Genomic DNA, 15,800 nt, shown 5'->3' on the forward strand with positions numbered 1-15,800 from the left:
AGGCCAAAGGTTAGGGAGGCGGAGCCGGTGCTTGGCCCCGCCCCTGCCCCGAGATCCAGGCGGGGCTGAGACCGGGACAAGGCCTCAGCCGGGCAGAGTGCGCTAGAGAGGGGCAAGGGGCCGGCGTTGGAAGAGCGGCGGCCGGGCGCTGCAAGGCCATCTGGGGGCGTGGTTAGGGCCGGGGGCGTGACCTGAGTGGGTTGATGGGTGGGGCTAAATTGGGGCGTGGTCGAGGCGGGGGCGGGTCCGCAGGAAACTTGAGCTCCCGCCCCGGCCGCGTGCCCCGCCTCCGGGCCCCGCCTTCGCGTCCCTTCCTTCCCCGGTCTGGCAGGCGGGCCGCGGCGACTGCAGACGGCGGACTGGCGGATCGGCGGACTGGCGGGTACCTCCACTTCGCTCTCTCCCTCACTGCCGGCTTCCTTTTGTCTTTCTGGGAGGAGATGAGCGCAGGGCCGGCGCGGCGGCTGCGGACTCACGGAGGCCCGCGCTCCTAGGCACCCTTTCCGGCCTCGGTGCGCTCGCCCCTCAGAGCGGCCCGCGCTCTCCCCAGCGCCGGTGGCTCGGAACTTGGGCTCGGGGAGCCGGCGGATCGCGCCCTGCGACGGAGCAGGTAGGAAAGGGGCGGGCTGCGGGGTTGCGGGGAGTACGGGCGTGTGCACCGGCGTGCGCTGCGATCGGGCTCTCTGCGTGTGTGTGTGCGTGTGTGTGTTGAGGGGTGATTGTGTTTCTCTGCGCGGTGGAGTTGTGGGTGACTGAGTACGGTGGTGTGTCCCTGGAATGGCGTGTCCTCGTGGGGATCCGTGTGTGCAGTTCGATGTGCACATTTGGGGCTGCGTTTGTGGAATTGTGTGTCGGGGCGCAGTTGCTGGTGGGGACCGGGGCGGGGAGCGTGTCGTGTGTGAGCGGCTGTGCGTGAGGCGCGTGTGGCAGGGTGGGCGTGGGCGGTCCACCTCGAGCGCGGAGCCCGGGGTCCCGGCCGGCCGGCCCAGTGCGGACGGAGTACAGAGCCCCGGAGGATAGCTGGGATCCGAGGGGGCTAGCCCTGCCCGGGGACAGGTCCGCGCGGCCCACGTGAGTCGCCTGGGGAGGGGGCCCTCGCGGCGGCCATCTGCTCCCTCTTCCCCAGGCGGAGGGGCGACGTACAGAGCCCTGCTGCGGAGTTAGGAGCCCTGGCATCGCCGTGACTCGCACTGCGACCTGGGCCCGACACGCCACCTTCCCGGGTCGCGGTTTTATCAAATGGGGACAGTTCCTCCCTCGGGGTCTGTCGTGACGGTTAAAATGAGAACCACTAAAGATAGCTCTCGGCCCAGTGCCTGGCACATAGTAGGTGTTAATGTTAATTGGATTAGCGTCTCTCTTTTAAAAAATCCTTTTGTTTTCTTTATCGTGGGTGGGACTCTTACACCCCCCCCCGCCACCCCGCGCGTGTTTTGTGCCTCACTCGCCGTCCTAACTTAACCATGAAGCTCCGAGATTCGAGAAAGTTTAGGCTGCCTGCTGCGCCGCCTCCCCGCCGCAGCTCCCAGGCGGCGCCGCCTCGAAGGTGCAGTAGCGCGCAGCGCGGGGCGCCGGCCCTTCTCTAGCTGCGAAGGCTCCGGCGCCCGAGCGGGGGTCCCTCTCCTGGCCGAAGGCAGAGGCTGCGGAAGTCAGGAGCCCTTTTGTTCAACAAGTGCCTAGTCCCCGGGGCGTGCACATCTGCAATCTGAGAGCCCCGGTGTGAAGTGGCGCTCCCCGCAGAGACGGATCTCGGGCTCCCAGGGCACCCTGGCCAGGCCTGGTCACGCCGAAGGCTGCCCCCTTTTCCTCCCCGCCAACATCGATTCCCCCTAGAGGAGCATGATTGCCGGGACGGCGAGTCCTGCCTTAGGCCCTGGCATTGAACACTCTCTGGATACCACCGCCCCCCACCCCCATCAACGGCAATCCCCTGTCCCTTTGATCAGCCTTACGCAGGAGGCTGAGGGTCTGCATCCTAGTCCCACGCCTTAATTTTTAAATTGTTTAGTTTCAAACCTACTACTCATTGAACTGCAGTGAATGTGCACACAGCTCTAACCACGATTCTCTCTCTGGCGGAGTCCTGCCAGCAGCACCACAGCGCTTGCTCAGACCCAGCAGGGTGAGCTGGCCAGGGCTGCTCTGCCGCCTTCTGCCACAGCCAGTGACTCCTTTCCTCCATCTCTGGTTTCTTCCTCTCAGGACCCTTCCCGGTAGGAAAAAAAAAAACCCTTTGCCAAGGGAGCAGCTGACCTCATGGTACATGAGGTTGTTAAAATGAAGCACTGGCATGGAGTGGGCAGGGCCCGCGTTTGGGTCTAGGTGCCTTTCTAAGTATCAGATGCTCCCGGTTGGTGTTCTCAAGGAAGCTTGTTCAGACTTTTATGACACAGTAGCAGAAACCTCTGGTTTGTCTTCCACCAGGACCGAAGCCCTGAGATCTCAACAGTGATTGCAGGTCAGGGGAACGAATAAGCTAATTTGTTATCCTGATTTGGTGTCAGGAGCATACTTAGAATGGAACCTGCTTTTCGTGTTTCATAAAATGATTTTATATCCTTGAGGAGAGAAGGCTCTTGATCTGAATCCTATTCTCTTCCCCATAATCCAATTCAATAATAATATTTTAAAAAATTCAGTCTGACTTTCTCTGCTCAGAAGACAGACCAAAAGCTGGGATTTTTTTCCCCCTAGTTAAAACCAGCCCTTTGCCTTAAGGAAACCAGTGTCTTGGCCCTAGATCTATTTCTGTTTCACTTTTGAAAGCGCCTATAATTACCGAGCTCTTGAGGTTTTATTGGATAATGTGCCAGAGGGAAGGGCCAGGGGCTCTGCCTCCGGTTTGCCGTGGGACGTGGTGCCATGTTCTCGCCTTGCCTGCTCCATTTGCATTCCGATTTTTGTAAGTTGGAAAATAGATGTCAACGTGCGATAATAATTTGGGAGACCTGGCTTTGGGAATCAGATGCCCGGAAGGTCATCTTCTTGTGGAGAAACAAGAATAAGTCAAAACCCCAGAAGAACAAAGATTTGCCCCAACTCTAGCCAATGACCCATTCATTTCCAATAAGCCCTTCTAGAGAGAGACTCTAGAGAAATAAAAAGCTTGGATGAATTCCTTCAGAATTTGTCCTAATGTCCCTTTCTGGCCACAGGGCTGTGCAGAATTAGAAATACAAGCGACAGAAGGGCAAGGAGTGGGCCCCCGTTGGCCCACACTCCCCAGCCTGGGCCTTGCACTCACCAAGCCCCATTTCTATTGGAGCTGCTGTGGAGTTTCATTTGGTAAAGAGGTAGTGCTATCATCTGGGGCTGGCACCCCCCTCTTTTCAGGGCTCTGTGTGCACAATTCCAAGGTCACCATTCACATAAAACACCGTGATGAGGGACTTCCCCGGTGGTCCAGTGGTTAAGACCTCGCCTTCCAATGCAGGGGGTGAGGGTTTGATCCCTGGTCGGGGAGCTAAGATCCCGCGGTGATCCCACGGTTTTCTCGCGGCCAGAAAACCAAAACATAAAACAGAAGCAGTATTGCAACAAATTCAATGAAGTCTTTAAAAATGGTCCACATCAAAAAAAAAAAAATCTTTAAAAACAAAAAACACCATGGTGAGTGTTCGTCCCTCAGGGTAGTCTGTGTTCTGCTTATTCCCACAGGCCTCCCCCAGACTTACTCTAAGACCTTGCATTGCCACTTGGAAGTAGTAGAGTGCCAAGATCTGATAATCCAGGGTACTAATAAGGAGCCCCAGAGTTTATTTGGCACCAGATAGCAAGCTTCTTGGCAGCCAAAATTTTATCTAGGTTGGGGATTGGGTTTGTATTAGAATTTAGCATTCCAGCAAGCCCTAAACAGTGCTTGTTTTTTGCAGGATAATGCTTCCAATTTATGAGTTGCCAGCCCGGACTTGATGGGGGATTATGTGTGTTTTGCTAGTTTGTCAGCCCCTGATGTCGTTGTGCTTGGGGAAGGAGGGCACTTGGAGGCTTAATCATGCTCTACTTTAGGACTCACCATTATCCCACAGTCTCGTTGGGTTCCTTTCATGTTTTCATGCCCACACGCAAGTCTGCACATCTGTGCATCTCATGTGGCTCTTGTCTTCTTCCCTTTGGGTTGAGTTTCTAATCAGGGGATGACAGAGGGTAATTGTATATGGAAATAGCAGAGCGGGCTTAGGGCCTCTCGGTGCCACTTGCCCCATGGAAAAAACTCTTTCTTTCAAATCACTTTCCACCAAAAAGAAAAAAATCCGTTGGAATCTACTGGTGTGGGTTTAATGTAACTTCAGGTAATCAATACAGTTTGACAGGTGGAACATTTCTTAGGCACTGAGCAAGGTGCAAGTCTAAAGAATTAAAAAGAAAAAAATCATCTGAAAAGCTCAGTGAATCCTTTAAGAGAGCCTTGCCTCGGCCATGTCATTTCAAGTCGAATTGAATTTCAGAGGCAATGCTTCATATCTTTGCGTTCATGACACGTGACTAACTAAAGACACTTTCTGAGAGGCCTCAGGCTCCCTCCCCCGCCTGCATCAGGGCAGCAAAGATGCCTTCTTTTACCTTTACATTTTCATTTATAAGCCCAGTGCACCCTACCCCTAGACCCCTGCTTGCTAATCCAGTAGCTGTGTTTTCTGGATATTTGTCTCTTTTTAGAGTCTTAGTACAACCCAGGCTGGCAGGAAGCCAGAAGACTGGAGTAGGGGTGCTGGCATCAGCCTCACCTGCCTCGTTAGATGAGAAGTCTTCTTTGAGGAGCTAGTGATGGGTTTCTGACCCTTGATTAAGGAATACTCAGGATTGTTAAATTCTGACTCTTTGGATAAAGCAGCCATGGTCTTGGACACAGGAAAAAAGCTTTTGCAGGTATGCAGTTCCCCTCTTGAAAGTCTTCCCTGATTGCCTGAATACCCTGTTGCCCTAGCCGAAGTCTTCCCTTGCTGTGTGTCCCCTTGGTCAGGCACCTGCTGTCACGTCTGTGCACTGACAGTGAGCTCTCCCACCACCCTGGCCCAGTGCTGTGTGTGTGCTCCGTGCTACTACACGTCAAAGCAGAGCCCAGAGTCCACCGCCCCCTGCCCTTCCCCCATTTCCCCACCCATCTAATGGGTCAGACCTCTGCTGCCCAGCCCTCCTCCCCATCCCCACGCCTCTTCTTCCCAACGCCCAGCAAAGCCTCATCCCTTAGCCTGGAGCTCGGCTTCCATTTCATCCTGTCCCTTTCCACCCGCCCCCCAACCCCCCGGTTCATTCTCTTCCTCACTAACTTCTTCTGAACACCTACTGTGGCCTTGCTTCAAGCTGGGCTCCGAAAGCTGGGCACGGGCTTCATCCCTGCCCCTGAGAGCTTGGTCTTGGCTGGGGGTGGGGAGAACATCTAGTGAGCTGGTGGAATTGCTCCCACCCCGGCCCGGGCCTGGGGAAAAGCCTCGGGAGGAGGTGTCTGGAGGGAGGTGGGGGAGTGGAGCGGCTGGAGGTGGGACAGTGAGGGTGAGGCCAGGCAGGTGGGCACAGCGTCTTTCTTCTCTCCCAGCCAGACTTGATCCACTAAACTCCTACTTGATCTTTAAAAAATTTTTTTTCAATTAACAGCTTTATTGAGGTGTAATTCATATACCACAGAGTGTACCCATTTAAAGTGTATTAGTAGGACTTCCCTGATGGCGCAGTGGTTGAGAATCCACCTGCCAATGCAGGGGACACGGGTTCGAGCCCTGGTCCGGGAAGATCCCACATGCTGCAGAGCAACTAAGCCCGTGCGCCACAGCTACTGAGCCTGCGCTCTAGAGCCTGCGAGCCACGACTGCTGAGCCAGTGTGCCACAATTACTGAAGCCCGTGTGCCTAGAGCCCGTGCTCCGCAACAAGAGAAGCCTGTGCACCGCAACGAAGAGTAGCCCCAGCTCGCCGCAACTAGAGAAAGCCCGCGCGCAGCAACGAAGACCCAACGCAGCCAAAAAAAAAAAAAAGTGTATTATTAGATGGGACTTCCCTGGTGGTCCAGTGGTTAGGACTCTGAGGTTTCACTGCCGCGGGTGAAGGTTCTATCTCTGATGGGGAACTAAGATCCCGTATGCTGCACAGCGTGGCCAAAAAAAAAAAAACAAACAAAAAAAACTATTATTCGATACTTTTCAGTAAACTTACAGAGTTGTGCAACTGTCACCACAATCCAGTTTTAGAGCGTTTTCCTCGGCCCCGGAAGGCTCCCTCGTGCCCATTAGCTGTCACTCCCTGTTCCCACCCCTGGCCCCGGGCAACTACCCTCCGGCTTTCTGTGTCTAGATTTGCCTTTTCTTCCTCTGGTTCCTTTTATAGATTTGGCTCAAGGGTCCCCTCTGGGAGGCCTTCCTGGAGTCTTCCAGTTAGAACTGGCTTCTCCCTCAGGCTGCTAAAGTAGCCAGTGCTGTCTCCCTGTGGGTTGGGGAGCTCTTTGAAAGAGCCTCAGGTCTTACTGGCCCCTCATCTGTCACCTAGCACAGCGCCGGGCACCTGGGATGCCCAGAGCATGTTGGCCGGACTAACTGAAGTTGCCTCCCTCACGTTTCTTTTGTGAACTCCTGAGTATCCAGCAAAGTGTTGGAATTTAAAGTACAGGGTGTGTAACTGTGTTGTGAGGCCCTGCTACATTATCTTGTTTCAGCAGGAACATGTGAGGCAAATGGGATCAAACCCATTTTTTAAAATGAAAACGTGGAGGATGCCCAGGGCAAAATAAGTAGCCCAAAGCCATTGGTAGATAGTAGAAGAAGCAAGAATTAAACCTTCTCTTCCACACCTATTAGGTAGTAAGGAGATGCCCTTCTGTGGCTTTTCCTGCCATCACCTCCCAGGCAATGTAAATTCCTTTGAGGGCATGAGTGGTACAGGGCGCAGCTTCCTTTGCCCCAGTGCTTGGCCTGGTAGGAGTGACTCAGTTTAAGTGTGTGGACGTGCAGAGAGGTTTCTTGGTCAATAGATGTGGAGGAAGGCCCTGGGGGAGGGAGGGGGTGCATGCGCCTCCATACATTGTGCGTTTCAGAAGTCTCTTCCTGTGTCATTTTTCTTTTAATTAATTAATTTTATTTATTTTTGGCTGCGTTGGGTCTTCGTTGCTGAGCGCAGGTTTTCTCTAGTTGTGGCGAGTGGGGGCTACTCTTCGTTGTGGTGTGCGGGCTTGTCATTGCGGTGGCTTCTCTTGTTTCGGAGCACGGGCACTAGGCCACGCAGGCTCCGTAGTTGTGGCGCTCGGGCTTAGTTGCTCCGCGGCATGTGGGATCTTCCCAGACCAGGGCTCGAACCCGTGTCCCCTGCACTGGCAGACGGATTCCTAACCCCTGCGCCGCCAGGGAAGTCCCCTCTTGTGTCAGTTTTGTTCTTTGAGGAAAGTAGCAGGGGAGGAGATCCCATTTTACAAATGTGCAGCCTGAGACACAGAAATTGTATACCCAGTGTATATAGGTCGATTTGGGTCTGGTGTGTAGACCACCAGGTCACAAATGGTCTCTACCACTCACTGATGCAGAGAACTTTCACCGCGGACACTGAGAGTGTCTTGTTTCTTCCTGAAGGATTGGGGTTGTTGGACCCTATTTTTCAGAATATCCCAGGGGAAAGACCAGGGATGGGGTCAGGCAGACCAGGGTTCCAGTCAGTCTCTGCTCTGTTGTTTATTGGCTGAGTGACCCTTTCTGAGTTTGCTCATGTGAGAAAAGGGGTTCTGGGCCCCCATCAGACAATCTCATGAAACCTGGATGTAGAGGACCCAGTTGAGTCTGGCTGGTCACATGTCTGCGGAAATGGAGGCTGCTGCATGGCTTCCTCAGCAATAAGTGTTTCTTTTCAAATTCAGGTTTATTAGGCATATTTTGACCCAGACTGTAGCAGCAAGGCACGTGACATGAGAGCCTGTGAATATGTGTGTGCCAAGGGTCCTGGAAGGGAGCCGGGAGGGTCATGATTTGGAGTTTGGGGAGCTGCCGTGTTGGATTGTCCCAGCTCTCATCTCCTGCAAAGCGTCGCTCAGGGTCCCTGATGCAGCCACACTGACCCTGAACCTGGGGGGGCGGCAACTAGAGAGAGACCTGTGGGTTATTCCTCAGAGATTAGGAGGCCCAGACCCCCTAATCCCCTCCCCCCTTGGGCACTTGGAAAGCGTTTATTAGTTTGGATGCGTGGGTGCCAATGGGCTGAAGGGGGGCTCCTGGCAACATTGGCAGAGTTATGATTCTGAGCAGCCGTATGTGTGGATCGCAGTGCTGTTTTCCCTCCAGCAGCAAAATGCTCGGGTCTCTGCTTCCTTCCTGTGCATTTAACAGACGTTTCCAGAAAACAGAATTGACGACAGCTCCCCACCCTTCCCTGTCACTCCCATCCTTTCTCTCTGCTGCGCTGTAATCCACTTTTGGAGGGAAGTGAGGACCTCTCCAAATCAATCACCTGGGTTTAAAGACAGTCGTTTCCAATGTCGTGCCATTTTCTGTATTTACGGGCGTGGCTGAGTGAGCCGGTGGGGGGTCCCCTGAGGGGCAGGACTGGGGGCGGGCTCGCCCCCTCTCTCGCTCTCAGCCCTCGCCAGAGCGTGGGGCGGCGGCGGCGGCAGGAATGAGGCTTTATTAAAAATCCCTCAGTCGTGCGGTGCCAGTGCCACGCTTTGTGACGCAGCCTGGGCTGCCTGGCTCAGCCTCCAGGGGTGGGAGCCCGGCCGTGCTGGCTGCTCCGGCTCGTTTGGGTGTGTTTCTCCTTCCTGGTGAGTAAAGGTAGAAACAGGCCTTGGACAGATGCTAAGTCCTGGCTTTCCTTCATGCCAGAACTTTGGCATTCTTATTCTCTGGGGATGGCTTTTTTTCTCTTCTTTCTCTCTAAAGACAGGATAAAGGATTATTGCTTTTATTAGCCTACATTCCTGGTGATGTGCTTTTACCTGACCTAAAGACAATATGGCCTGGCTGACTGTTCTCAGAGTTAGCTGTAAAGTGAAAGCTTGTGCATTTGGGAATTATTTTCAACATTGTTGGTGGGGGTGGGGCAGGGGAGGTGTAGCACAGGTAAGGGACTCCAGGTCCTCGGGGCCAGGGACTCTCAAGCAGTGTAAAGGTCTCACTGTGTTCCTTCCACTGTAACTACTTCCCCCTGTGTGTTGTCCTGGGCCAGTTGCTGGCTTTCCAGTACAACCACATCATCCTCATCATCGCCCATCACTGTTAGTTACCATCATTGTCATCCTCATCATCACTATCACCATCACTAGCATCACTATAGCCATCATCATGGTCACCGTCATCATCATTCAGTCTCAGCATTGCTTCCCAAACTTTGGCTACTGCATCACATAGCCCATTTCTGCTGAATTAGCTGTTCTTTGGGGGGATGCCCCCTAGTGTTAAGGGGGTCATGAGGGGAGTTACGACAGGGTGGTGGTAGGCACAGAGGACCCAAATGGGTGGATGATGGAATGTTACTCTGCAAGTGGCCTCATGAGAATAACTAATCTGTAAGATTCTTGGACAAATCTCACCTGTGATGATTAATTTTATGTGTCAGATAAAATTTTATTTTTTAATTTTATGTGACAGGGCTAAGGGATGCCCAGGTAGCTGGTAAACCATTATGTATGGGATGTATGGGTATGTCTGTGAGGGTGTCTCTGAAAGAAATTAGCATTTGGTTCAGTAGACAGAGTAAAGAAGATTGCCCTCACCATTGTGGATGGGTGTCATCTAATCCATTGAGGGCCTGAGTAGAACAGAAAGGCAGAGGAAGGAGAAATTGGCTCTTTCTCTTGAGCTAGGACATGTATCTTCTCCTGTCCTTGGACTTCAGTGTTCCTGGTTCTTTGGACGTGAACTGGGACATACACCGCTGGCTTTCTTGGTTCTCCAGCTTGTAGGACGTCTTGGCCTCAAATTGTGTGAGCCAATTTCTGTAATAAATCTATCTATATATGTATATACAGTAGTCCCCCCTTATCGGTGGTTTCACTTTCCACGGTTTCAATTACCTGTGCTCAACTGTGGTCCAAAAATGTTAAATGGAAAATTCTAGAAATAATTCCTAAGTTTAAAATTTTGCGATGGGAGAACAGTATGGAGGTTCCTCAAAAAACTGAAAATAGAACTACCATACGACCCAGCAATCCCACTAATGGGCATATACCCTGAGAAAACCATAATTCAGAAAGAGTCATGTACCACAATGTTCATTGCAGCACTATTTACAATAACCAGGACATGGAAGCAACCTAAGTATCCATGAACAGATGAATGGATAAAGAGGATGTGGCACATATATACAATGGAGTATTACTCAGCCATAAAAAGAAATGAAATTGAGTTATTTGTAGTGACGTGGATGGACCTAGAGACTGTCATACAGAGTGAAGTAAGTCAGCAAGAGAAAAACAAATACCGTATGCTAACACATATATATGGAATCTTAAAAAAAAAAAAAAAGGTTCTGAAGAACCTAGGGGCAGGACAGGAATAAAGACGCAGACATAGAGAATGGACTTGAGGACACGGGGAGGGGGAAGGGTAAGCTGGGACGAAGTGAGAGAGTGGCATGGACATATATACACTACCAAATGTAAAATAGATAGTGAGTGGGAAGCAGCCGCATGGTACAGGGAGATCAGCCCGGTGCTTTGTGACCACCTAGAAGGGTGGGATAGGGAGGGTGGGAGGGAGACGCAAGATGGCGGGGATATGGATGGGGACATATGTATATGTATAGCTGATTCACTTTGTTATACAGCAGCAACTAACACACCACTGTAAAGCAATGATACTCCAATAAAGATGTTAAAAAAAGAAAAAAATAAAATAAAATAAAATTTTGTGATGTTCTGAGTAGCATAACGAAATATCACACTGTCCCACTTCATCCCCCTGGGATCCCCAACCATCAATATCATCTGCTCCTGACATCCAACCGTCAACATCTTCATGGCTCAAGTGATCCAGGATCCCCAAAGCAGATGATCCTCCTGACGTATCATCAGAAGGTCAGTAGAAGCCTAACATAACATCGCAATGCGTACGTCATTCACCTCACTTTATCTCATCATGTAGGCCTTTTATCATCTCATGTCATCATAAGAAGGATGAGAATGGTACAGTATGCTATTTTGAGAGAGAGACCATATTCATATAACTTTTATTACAGTAAATTGTTATAATTGTTCTATTTTATTATTATTGTTGTTAATCTCTTACTGTGCCTAATTTATAGTTTAAACGTTATCATAGGTATGTATGTACAGGAAAAAAATATAGCAATATAGGGTTCAGTACTGTCTGTGGTTTTAGGCATCCACTGGGGGTCTTGGAACGTATCCCTCTCGGATAAGGGGGGACTACCGTATGTGTGTGTGTGTATGTATATATATGTGTGTGTGTGTATACACACACACACACAAGATATAAGATATATGCGTATCCTGTATTTGCATATGTCTCTTTATCTGGAGAACGCTGGCTAATTCACCACCCATTCTTTCAGGCCCAGGGGGGAGCCATTGTCACCTTTGTCCCCCCCAGGGAGGACAGATTGGGCTCCTGGCCGTATTCTCCAGGCCCTTTGCTGATGCGCCTCTCTAGGGCCTGACCTAGCAGGTTGGGGACTGAGCTCCTCTGCCTCTCCCAGGGCAGTGGGCCTCTTTGCATATGGGGCCCCTGTGGATTTCTCCTCCGTGGCCCCGCATTCCTGGCACTGAGCCTGCGACTCAGTGGATGTCCAGGTGTGTGGCCAAACCACCATCCTCTTCTCTCAACTGTAGGATGGTGAGTGAATTGAATAATTTAAAACTTAGCACCTCAGCTAAGGGGCTTGCTTTGCAGTCCTGAATGTGCGACTGTGCGGTTCAGTGCACTAATGCTGTTTCCTGTGCTGTCACTGGTGGTGAGTGTTTTACGCGTTCATGAAAATTGCAGGACAGTGGCCTGGAAAGCATCACGACGTTATGGGCTGGTGGAGTGACTGCCCTCCTGTTATGAATGTCTGGTTTCACTTGGCATGGGCGGCTTTTCCTCCCCAGATCTCAGTTTCCTCATTTGTCAAATGCAGCTCAGGGCTAGATAACCTGTAAATTCTCTGTCAGCTCTACAAGCCAGGAAAAATGCTTAAAATTGTAAACTTGAGGGGCTTCCTTGGCGGTCCAGTGGTTAAGACTCCTCGCCTCCACTGCAGGGGGTGCAGGTTTGATGCCTGGTTGGGGAAGTAAGATCCCACATGCCACGCGGAGTGGCCAAAAAAAAAAAAAAGTAAATTTGAGTTGTAGGGCACATCCAACATAAAGCATAGAGAGAATTTGCATAGCTAAACTGACTGCAACAAAAAAATGAACCTCTTACGAAACACAGATGCAACTGCCATCTGAAGAGCTGGCATCACAATTCAGAAGAGAGTGATAATGTTGAGGAACAAATTTGTGGAGCACAGACTAGAAGGAAGGGGTAGGGCAGAGGGTACTGAACTTAGGGGGATGACCTTTGTGTGTTTCATCCACCCATCCGTCCATTCAGTGCCTTCTTATAACTTCCTGTGCCAGGGATGGGCTATGTCTTAAGGAAGCTGAGATTAAGAAGACAGGGACTCCTGGTACCAAGGAGGAGTGTGATTTCCTTGGGGTATTCGCTGTGGGAGCACAGAAGCAGGTTGGCAGTTGAGCTGAGATCTTAGGCTCTAGATCCGAGAGCCTCACTTAGAAGCTGTTTACGATTCCTTTTTTTTTTTTTTTTTTTTTTAAAGATTGATTGATTGATTGCTATGTTGGGTCTTCGTTTCTGTGCTAGGGCTTTCTCTAGTTGCGGCAAGCGGGGGCCACACTTAATCGCGGTGCGCGGGCCTCTCACTATCGCGGCCTCTCTCATTGCGGAGCACAAGCTCCAGACGCGCAGGCTCAGTAGTTGTGGCTCACGGGCCCAGTTGCTCCGCGACATGTGGGATCTTCCCAGACCAGGGCGCGAACCCGTGTCCCCTGCATTAGCAGGCAGATTCCCAACCACTGCGCCACCAGGGAAGCCCCCGATTCCTTTTTTTTAAAAAAATTATTTATTTATTTATTTGGTTGCACTGGGTCTTAGTTGCAGCAGGCGGGATCCTTAGTTGCGGCTCGCCGGCTCATTAGTTACAGCACGTGGGCTCCTTAGTTGCGGCTCGCCAGCTCCTTAGTTGCGGCATGTGAATGCTTAGTTGCGGCATGCGTGTGGGATCTAGTTCCCTGACCAGGGATCGAACCCAGGCCCCCTGCATTGGAAGCGCGGAGCCTTAGCCACTGTGCCACCAGGGAAGTCCCATGTTTACAATTCCTTTAAGAGGACAATCTGGCAAGAAAAGCCAGCGTAGAGGATGTAGATGTTGCCTTCCTCGGTGTAATGGGGCACTTCTGTTTTTTCTGGGAGGTCATGCCGCTCACGATCTAAGAAACTGGTGGACTGAACTTCTTGTTTTGACTAATTGTGAACCAGAGAAAAGTCAGAATTAGGGAGTTTTGTAGAAGATAAGTAATTGTATTATTTTCAGACAAAAGTATATGTATTGATGCAAACTCCTGACCAGCTTTCACCTCAAATTGGTCTTTTTAATGAGTTACTAAGAATTCTTTGAAATGAACATATTTCTGGCAGTAAGCTAGTAAGTATTTGCTAAAGGGGTTGAAAATAAGCAATTTAAACGTGTCTCTTAAATATGGGGCTGAAAAGCAAGATGTAGAACTAGATAGGGAGGGAAAAAAGGGTCAGAGAAAATAGATGGGAAGGAAATATACCGAACTGTTAGCAGTTGAGTCTGAGGGGATCATGAGTGGTTTCTCTTTTCTGCTTTTTCATATTGCTCTACATTCTAAATTTTCACCCACGGGAATGTATTAGTTTTGCAATTAGGAAAACAAGAAGGTTTTAAAAAGGAGCCCCAAGAACGCATTCCTCTGATAACCTTGTTTATCCTCTTAATTTGCTTAGCAAACTTTCTTTTTATAGGCAGACTGGCTGGAACCCATAAATTCCATACTTGTGATGATTTGAATTAATGGAAATTTATCATGCTACATTGTTAGAATTTGTTAATCTCATCTAAATTCAATACTGAGTAACTCTATTAACTTGGATATAAAAAAAAAATGTTCCAAGTCTTCCAAGAAATTCGCCATTTCAACATGGCAGGGGTAGAGTTTGTTTATGATCTAGGATGTGCTTCTTCTGTTTTGTTTGCTTCCCTTTGGGCGTTCACTTTGTTTCTTGACCTGGAAGGAGGCTTCGCGGCTCCTGCTGTGTTGACATTGGGTCTTTTAATGAGGTGGTTTGACGTCCTCGGACCACCTACCCCTGCTTTTCCTTCTGTATTCTCATCACTGAGTGATCGCGCAGTGGCCCTCTTCCAGGAATAATCTCCTTACTGTTTGTCTCTCAGGCTGATGTTTTTTAGCTCCCTTTTTGAAAATAACTTTTTTGGTTTCCCATCCCATCCCAGCCCTTCCTTCCTGACTCCCCCAGAGTGGAACTGCTGGTCTTCAGCTCCTGCAAATTGAAGGACTTCTGAGGGTGATCCTTCCCCGCTGCCTGTCTGCTCCTGCCTTGAACTTGGGTTGATGTTGGGTTGACTTGGGTTGACCTTGGGTTGATCTTGGGCTTATGTTGGGTTGACTATATTTATTTACCGGCTGGTGAGCAGGGCCATCTCAGCCCTTGTTAGGGCCGTGCCTGACTTTTGGTGGCATTCCTCCAAAGGCTTCTTAGGCTGTTATTCCTGTCGTTTTGCAGAGGTTTAATCTGTCTGAGTCCAGGATATTGAGTCAGCAGTGGAAAGTTATGAAGGCAGAGCCAGCCATAAGAGAAATTGGCTAATAGGAAAGATTAATTTCAGAGTGAATGAAGGAGAGGGATGCTTGGGGGCTGGGCTGTCTCTCCAGGCAAATAATATTGCTATAAAATGTGATAAATCAGAGGTTGCCTTTGCTACTAGCTCAGTGCCTGCTCATAGTCTCTTGAATTAGAAATTTAAAAAAAATCATATCTTTATAGTCTAGTGTCTGTATTTATGATCTTGTGAAAGAAAATATAATTGTCAGCAAAATTACATACACATCTGGTTAATTATTTCAGGATCTTCACTATGAGGAAACCATATTTTAAAAATATTAGTATGGCCCCTGTGTTCAGAAATTGTTATTTTTGAAAGCTGGGTCCTTAGCTTATTGCGGGATTCCACATGGAGGCGGGAAGGAAGCTCTCCTGTCACTGGAAACAGGTAGGTTACCATGGAGACCGGGTGTGTCCCACTGGTTTCTTGGGTATCCCAGTTGTCCTGGAGAAGGAATAAACCTCACTTTCTGTGATATTTCTGAAACTGTGTATGTGAATTAAATTTTTCTAAACAAAGGTCCTCTGTTTTATTGACTTACACAGGGATTTCTGACATAATTTTGCCCTCCGTTCTGTTTGCTTAATTTTTAACACGCATAACCCTACCTTTCCTGCCAAAATGCTTAAAATGAATCGAAGGAACACCTACCCCAAAACAACAGCTGGAACAAAATCTTTGAATAAAGCCAGGAATGCTCTCTTTAGTGTGAACGATGATTACCCTGTACAGTCCAACAAGTTAGTTCAATAATTCTATATTGTATGCCAAGTCCGGCTCTGGGCCTGGGGATACAACGATGAACAAGATGCTGGGGGACCTGCCCTTGTGGAGCTTATATTATGATTGCGACCCAAGACAGCAGGAAGCCAAGGAGGGACCCTGGGCTGACCTCCCCTGGCCTACGCTGCTGGCCGCTGCCACACAAGGGGGCCTTGAACGCCTCTCACTGTCCGTGGGGTG

General features: G+C 49.9%; 1 protein-coding gene across 2 annotated transcripts in view; it reads left to right on the forward strand.

Annotated features, from left to right (window-relative positions):
- Positions 1-300: 300 nt before the first annotated feature.
- Positions 301-15,800, forward strand: part of HPCAL1 (hippocalcin like 1) — a 122,028-nt gene continuing 106,528 nt past the window's right edge. For both annotated transcript variants that reach the window (XM_061210448.1, XM_061210447.1), the window contains exon 1: positions 301-610. The gene's annotated coding sequence lies outside the window, so the exon portion shown is untranslated. The remainder of the gene's footprint in view (positions 611-15,800) is intronic.

This window comes from Eubalaena glacialis, chromosome 14 (assembly GCF_028564815.1).
Source record: "Eubalaena glacialis isolate mEubGla1 chromosome 14, mEubGla1.1.hap2.+ XY, whole genome shotgun sequence".
NCBI classification, from domain to species: domain Eukaryota; kingdom Metazoa; phylum Chordata; class Mammalia; order Artiodactyla; family Balaenidae; genus Eubalaena; species Eubalaena glacialis.